Genomic DNA, 7,878 nt, shown 5'->3' with positions numbered 1-7,878 from the left:
AAGCCTTAAAAACTTGGCTTGTGAAAATTCTCTTAGGCAGATGGACCAAAGGGATAATCCAGCCTCAAGAGAAGCAGATCCTAGAGAAAGAAGGTGGAGGACACACTTAGAATCAAGGGTTTGGGCAAGGGTGCTTGGTAGCACATACCTTTAATCCCAGCACTTAGGAGGCAGAGGCAAATGGATCTTTCTGAGTTTGAGGTCAGCCTGGTCTACATAGTGAGTTCCAGGCCAGCCAGGGCTACACAGTGAGAACTTTTCTCAATAAGTAACTAAAAGATTGATAGACAGAGACAAATAGATAGATGATAGATGATAGATAGATGATAGATAGATAGATAGATAGATAGATAGATAGATAGATAGGTAGATGATAGACAGATATAGATTGTTAGATAGGACAGGCAGGCAGACAGACAGACAGACAGACAGATAGATAGACTCAAGGGTCTGGAATCAAGATATTCAGTCCAAATTTAGGAGAGTGATATTTGGGAGGATTGAGTAAGCCTGTTTTTAATTCTTGAAACCAGTAGAAGCCTTTTTGTTTGTTTGGTTGGTTGTTTTGTAGTTGTTGTTGTTTTTTTTTCGGTGGGGGGGTTGGTCTTTTTGAGACAGCGTCTCTCTGTAGCTCCAGCTAACCTAGAACTTACTATGTAGACCAGGCTGGCCTCGAGCTCACAAAGCTCTGCCTGCCTCTGCCTCCCGAGTACGGGGACTAAAGGTGTGCACCAGCCATTGTTGGGGTTTTTTTTGAGAGAGGTTTTCCCTGTAGCCCCAGCTGTCTTGGAACTTGCTATGTAGACCAGGAAAGCCTTGATCTCACAGAGATCTACCTTCCTCTGCCTCTTAAATTCTGGGATTAAGGGTATGTGCCAGCGTGCTTGGCTGTAGTAGAAACATTTTAAATGGCCCAGGGAGAAGTAAATTATCTGGTGTCAAGGGACTGAGCTGTCTTGGGGCTTCTAACATGACTATGACAGAGCGGAACTGAGACTTGCCCAATGTCTCCCTTTACTTCCTGCCACTATCTCTGGGTATTGAGGTGGGATGAGGGGAGGGAAGGTGAGATCTGAGATAAGATAATGCTGAGACTGGAAGAGCAAGGTCCAATGGGCTCTGTTAACTGGAAAAATCCCTGCAGTTTCTTTGTATCTTATTCTTATTTTATACCTATAGCATATGTATACATTGTTTAAAGCGCTAAATAGTTTTATAAGGATTTTAAGACAATATCAGTATCCCACCCTCCTCTCCTCACTCCTCTGTTTCTCATAGATAACCTTAACCTCATTAAAAAAAAAAAAAATTTTTTTTTTTTTTTTGGTCTTTTTGAGACAGGGTCTCCCTGTAGCCCCAGCTGTCCTGGAACTCACTATGTAGACCAGGCTGGCCTTGAACTCACAGAGTTCCACCTGTGATCTCCTGTCTCTGTCTCCCAAATACTGGGATTAAAGGCGTATGCCACCACGCCCAGCTGATAAAATCATTAAGCCTTTATAGCTAGCTTAAATTTTCTTCTTTAATTTATTTTTATTTTATGTGTATGGGTGTATTGCCTTCATGTATGTAAGTGCAATGCCCACGGAGGTCAGAAAAGGGCATCAGAGTCCCCTGAAACTGCAGTTATGGATCGTCATTAGCTGCCCTGTGGGTGCTGGAAATCAAACCTGGGTCCTCTGCAAGAACAGCCAGAGTTTTTAACTGCTGAGCCATCTCTCCAGCCCCTCCCTGAGCTGGCTCTTTTGATCTCTCTCTCTCTCTCTCTCTCTCTCTCTCTCTCTCTCTCTCCAGTGTGTGGTATATGCACATATATGGGTGTGCACCCAGAGGCCAGAGGAGGATATCAAGTGTCCTGCTTGATTGCTCTCCCCCTTCTTTTAATGAGAGACAGGATCTGTCACTACAATTAGGCTGGCAGCTAGCAAGCCCCAGGGGTCTTTATGTCTTGGCCAGCCCCACAGTGCTGGGGTTATTAGGCCCATGGATGTGGCCACACTTGGCTTTTTCCAGGATGCTTGGGGATTCGATTTCTAGTCCTTATGCTTGTGCAGCAAGCACTCTTACTGACTGAGTCATCTCCCCAGCCTTCCCAACTCTTTTTTTTTTTGAAGACAGGACCTCATGCAACTCAGGCTACTTGAGCTCTGGATCCTTCTGTCTCTACTTTCCGAGTACTGGGATTACAGGCATGGCCACTATGTCCTGTTCCCTTTGTATTTCTTTATTTTTTTTATTTTTTAATATTTTATTTATTATTATTATTTATTTTATGTATATGAGTATATTGCCTGCATGTATGTGTGTGCACCCATGTCATGCAATGCGGCAGAGGTCAGAAGAGGGCTTCGGATTCCCCTGGAACTGGAGTTAAGGACAGTTCATAGTTGCCATGTGGGTGCTGGGAAGTGAACCTGGATCCTCTGCAAGAGCAGTCAGTGCTCTTAACCACTGAGCCATCTCTCTAGCCCCTCCCTTTGTATTTCTAAGTGATGTGCATATATGACCGGTTACTGATTTCAGATTATGATTGATTTTATATGATATTTTATACAGTATTTTATTCATTCCTCACCATAGATGAGACTTTTCTTTTCCTTTTTCTTTTTTTCTTATGGAACCCAGAGCCTTGCATATGCTACATAAGTGCTCTACCAACACTGAGAACCTTCTTTTTCACCATTACCAGTATGATTACCATCACATACTCACCCATGTGAAAGGGCACCTGCAAGCTTCAATTGCAATACAACTGTGTTGTAATTTCGTTATATCTGTAGTTAATGTTTATATTACTCTGTGTAAATATTGTTAACACTTGAGTAATGTAATATCCCCATGATTTTTCTCTTACACAACTTTTGGTTTCCTTTTAATGTAATTGTTTTTTTCTTTAGGGTTCTCTCTATGTAGTTAGTTAATTCAGCCCAACCTTCTCATCACTTGCCAACGCCTCTTCACATTACATTTGGCCACATCAGGGTTCCTGTCAGTCTCAGTGTCCTGAAACAATCTCTCTTGCAGCCTGGCCCCTCTGCTCTGACCTGCGCAGGTACTCTCTGACCTTGTTACGATAGCTTGTCTCCTGGGAATTCTCAGCAGCACCATTCTCTTCTCTTATGCTGGCTTTCCTACTCCTGGATTCTTGTGTTCCTTTTTCTTGGCTACTCCTTTTTTAAGAAGTTTGCATTCTCTGGCTGGTGAGATGCTCAGCAGATAAAGGCGCTTATTGCCAAACCTGACAACTGATAACTTGAGTTTGATCCCTGAACTCACATGGTGGAAGGAGAGAACAATCTTCTGCAAGTTGTCCTCTGACCTCCACAGACATGCTGTGGCGCTCAAGCACTGCCTGCCAAGATAAATAAATAAATGTAAAATAACCTTTTTTAAAATGTGTGTGTTCTCTACTTGCTTCATGAGAAATAGAGTATTTTTAAAAGACATTCTCCCAGTCTCCAGTTTCCCCACATTATATGGGGATGTGCCTTGGTTTGGATCAGTTTCCATTATCAAAGGTATTTGTTGGACCTTCATGTCACATCCTGTTTGTTCTTGAGCCAAAAAGATGATTCAGCAGGTAAAGGCATTAGCCACACTCTACACACATGCCTGATGACCTGAGTTTGATCCTTGGGACCTACAAAAAAGGTCAGATGTGGCTGAACACATACATCTGCAATCCCAACACTCCTACTGTGAGATGGGAAGCAGAGACAGGAGAATCATCTGGAAGCTTGGGGCGGCTAGCCTGGAGCACAAGCATAGCAGCAGAAAGAGAGAGAGAGAGAGAGAGAGAGAGAGAGAGAGAGAGAGACCCTGCCTCAGCAGGAGGGAAGATGAGAACCAAGCCCCCAGAATTATCCTTTGACCTGTATACATGTGCACACACACAATAAACAAACAAGCAAATAATTAAAAGAAAAAATTGTTTTTCATATCTGAGGATTTCATGTGTGTGACTCACTCACTCAGTGCTGAATCTTTTTCCCTCCTCTACTTTTTTGGTTCTCTTCCTATTGAGTCTCTAGAATTGAAATTAATTCCCCTGTTCTTTGCTTTCCCTTTCCTTTTTTTTTTTCTGTTTTTCTTTCTTTCCTTTTTTCCCCTTACTATATAGCTAGATTGGCTTCAAACTGCTCAAACTGGAGATCCTTCTGCCTTGGTGTCTTGAGTGCTGGGATTAAAGATGTGTACCATTATGCTTCACCGACTCTTGGTTATGATTTTCTAATAGGTATTTTTTTTTAAATGTCTGAACCTGCATGCATGTACATGCAGCAGGTGTCTGCCTGGTGCCCACAGAAGCCAGAAGAGGGAATTGAGTTCTCTGGAACTGAAAGTACAGAAGCAAGATGCCACACAGGTGCTGGAGACTGAAATTGGGTCCTCTTCAAGAGCATCAAATGTTCTTAACTGCTGGGTCATCTCTTAGCCTCACAGAATGCCTCCTCCTACATTAAGACTTTGCTGTGAAAAAGGGTTTGAGGGAGGAGTCCATGCAGTTGTTTAAACTGTCTTCCTTATTCTGAAACTGTCTTGTAGTGTCTCAGAATCGATTTACTCTACAATACTTACTGGATGCCTCATGTATGTCAGACTTCATTTAAATCCTTGTGATATATCAGGGAACAAAATGGATATTCTTTGCAGTTGTGAGGTTTACAGTCTAGTATGTATATGGGGGGGGGGATAGAGTTAAAAATTAACCCGTATTTAAATGATGTAATCATAGTAGACATTTTTTAGGGGTAAAGATGTCTCAGTGATTAAGAGTGCATACTGTTCTTGCAGAGGATGTAAGTTGAATTCCAGCACCCACTTCCAGCAGCTCACAACCACCTGTAACTCCAGCTTAAGGAGGATTTGATATTTCAGGCCTCCTTGGGCACCTGTACTCATTTTTATTTTATGTGTATGAGTATATTACCTGCATGTGTGTAAGTGCACCTGTGTCATATAATGCCCCTGGAGTCAGAAGTGGCCATCGGATTCCCCTGGAACTGGAGTTACAGATGATTGTTAGCTGCAATGTGGATGCTGGGAATTGAACCTGGGTCCTCTGTAAAAGCAGTCAGTGCTCTTAACTGCGGAGTCATCTCTTCAGCCCCATAAATATTTATTTTTATTTTATGTGTATGAATGTTTTGCCTGCATGTATGTACATAGACCACATGCATTTGTGGTGCCTACAGAGGCAGAAGAGGGTGTTGGATCCCCTGGAACTGGAGTTACCAATGGTTGTTAGCCGCCATGTGAGTTGCCGAGAATCAACCTGGGGTCCTGTGCAAGAGCAGCCGGTGCTCTTAACTGCTAAGCCATCTCTCCAGCCCCCAAGAATTTGTTTTTGCTAAATTTTCATTCTATTAGGGCTCTCAGTAGACTGAATGAAACCCACTATGTTAGGGAGGAGAATCTGCTTTATTTAGCCCTCTGATTCAAATGTTAATCTCATCAAGAAACACCATCACAGAAACACAGATAAAATGATTAAAAAAGTATCTAGGCACCCCATGGATCAGCCAAACCATCACAGCAAGTAATAAATTCAGGAAATTCATTTCTTTAAAAGAGGCTATTGGAAGAAAGTAGAAATAGTCTCTTTATATATACTATAAATACTTCATGTGTTGAATTATGTACCTGTGAAACATTGTCTGCTCTCTATTAATGTTTTAAAAATAGCTGGAGCTATTCATTTGACAAAAAGTGTAAATACCCAGTAAGAATCCCTGGGGTGAGGTCCACGGCCTGGAGAACAGCCCTCATCCTTTCTTGCCATTTCAACAATTGTCAAATAGAATTTTCAACTCCAAGGGTTTTATTTTACCTACTGGAATAAATTGGAAAGATAAAAAAAAATGTAATAGAATTCTAGCTTAAAACCTCCAAGTCCAAATACCTTAATTAATTTTTAAAAAATATTTTATTTTTATTTTGTGTATGCATGTATTGCCTGCATGTAGGTAAGTGCATCTGTGTTGTGCAATGCCTGTGGAGGGCAGAAGAGGTCATTGGATCCCTTGGAACTGGAGTTATGGACTGTTGTTAGCTGCCATGTGGGTGCTGGGATTCAAACCCAGGTCTTCTGCAAGAACAACCAGTGTTCTTAACTGCTGAGCCATCTCTCCAGCCCCAAATATTTTATTTACTATTTTTATTTTATGTATATGAGTGTATTGCCTGCATGTATGTGAGTCCACCCATGTCATGCAATGTGGAGGTCAGAAGGGGGCTTCGGATTCCCCTGGAACTGGAGTTAAGGATGGTTCGTAGCTGCCATGTGGGTGCTGGGAATCGAACCCGGGTCCTCTGCAAGAGCAGTCAGTACTCTTAACCTCTGAGCCATCTCTCCAGCCATCCTTACACTAATTTTTAAAAATTATTTAATTAATTGTGCATGTGTGTGCATGCATGTGCACACGTGTGTGTGCACATGTGTGGGGGCAGGTACATATCTGTGTGGAGGTCAGAGGACAATACTGAGGAATCAGTTCTCTCCTTCCACCCTTATGTGGGTTCCAGGGATCAAAGTGAAATTGTCAGGCCTGTCTGGCAAGCACTTTTACCTGCTGAGCTATCTAGCTGGCCCACATTACCTTTTATTCCTCAATTTCAAATAAGTTTTACAGAACTTGTTCTGTCTGTCTAATTCAAGGCTTTAAGAGATTTGCACTAAAGCTCCTGCCCTCTTTTTGCAGTGTTGTTACCACTCCAGTGTTGGGAGGCAGACCAATAAAAAAATATATATGCTTTCTATATTCATAAATGTTATCTGATTATCATGATATAGTTTTAGTGTCTTCAGCTAAATAGAACATATAAAGAGTACAGCTTCAGGGCTGGAGAGAGGGCTCGGTGATTAAGAACACTGGATGCTCTCAAAGAGGACCCAGGTTTTGTTCCCAGCACCCACATGGTGGCTAACAACTATCCAGAACTCCAGTTCTAGGGGATCTGGAACCTCTTGTGACCTCCATGGGCATTGTACAACACAGGTGTACTTACATACATTCAGGCAATACACTCATACATATAAAGTAAAAATAATAAACTATCAAAAAAGGAATAGAGCTGCAACCATTATTTATGTTTATCTTGGGAATTTTTAATTCACAATTTTGTTGAGGGTTTTTTTTTTTTTTTTCCTTTTTGTCTCTTTGAGACAGGGTCTCCCTGTAGCCCCAGCTGGCCTGGAACTGACTATGGAGACCAGACTGGCCTTTTTTTCACAGAGGTTAGCCTGCCTCTGCCTCCCAAGTGTTGGGATTAAAGGCCTGTGCCACCATGCCTGACTTTGTTTTTTGTTTCTGTTTTTGTTGTAAATAATAAGCATTTTTTTTCTCCCATAACTTTTAAAAGGTGAACATCCTGTGATTTAGCCAGAATCTTCCAAGTAACTTCTTCATTAGACCTTAATTCCCTTTTAAACAGCATGTTCTTATTCCTGAAGGCAGTTAGCTTTTCATCATTCCTTCTGTCTAGATAATGCACAATGGCAGATCCCATAGGGACAAGTATATGAACCCAGTGGTCACCTACAAGCTGAAGTATGTTTGTCATGACTATAGCCTGTTGGGCCCCTGGTCTGGGGTACCCAACGTCCATGGAAGGTCGCACCCCAATGACTCAGTCCCAAGACCAGGAGATGCAACAAGCAAGAGGATTTAATCGTTTGCACAGATGGGCTTCTGCCTCACTCGGAGAGAGAGCAGCAGCCCAGAGCTCAGCTTACAGGCTTCTTTTAAAGGCAAAAACCACAAACCAAAACCAGCAGCAGTGGGAGGGGGCCGGCAGCAGTGGGAGGGGGAAGTTTCGGGTGATTTTCAGCTTGTGCACAGAGCATGAAAAAGGTCAGCTTTTTCTCAGCAGTTAGAT

General features: G+C 42.2%; 1 pseudogene; it reads right to left on the bottom strand.

Moving 5' to 3' along the window:
* Positions 1 to 3,533: 3,533 nt before the first annotated feature.
* LOC115072447 lies at positions 3,534 to 7,563 on the bottom strand (annotated as a pseudogene).
* Positions 7,564 to 7,878: the final 315 nt, after the last annotated feature.

Source organism: Nannospalax galili, unplaced genomic scaffold, assembly GCF_000622305.1.
Source record: "Nannospalax galili isolate Female #2095 unplaced genomic scaffold, S.galili_v1.0 scaffold161, whole genome shotgun sequence".
In the NCBI taxonomy this organism is placed as follows: Eukaryota; Metazoa; Chordata; class Mammalia; order Rodentia; family Spalacidae; genus Nannospalax; species Nannospalax galili.
Note: the sequence above shows the minus strand (reverse complement) of the source record. Positions and strands in the feature narration are given on the sequence as shown.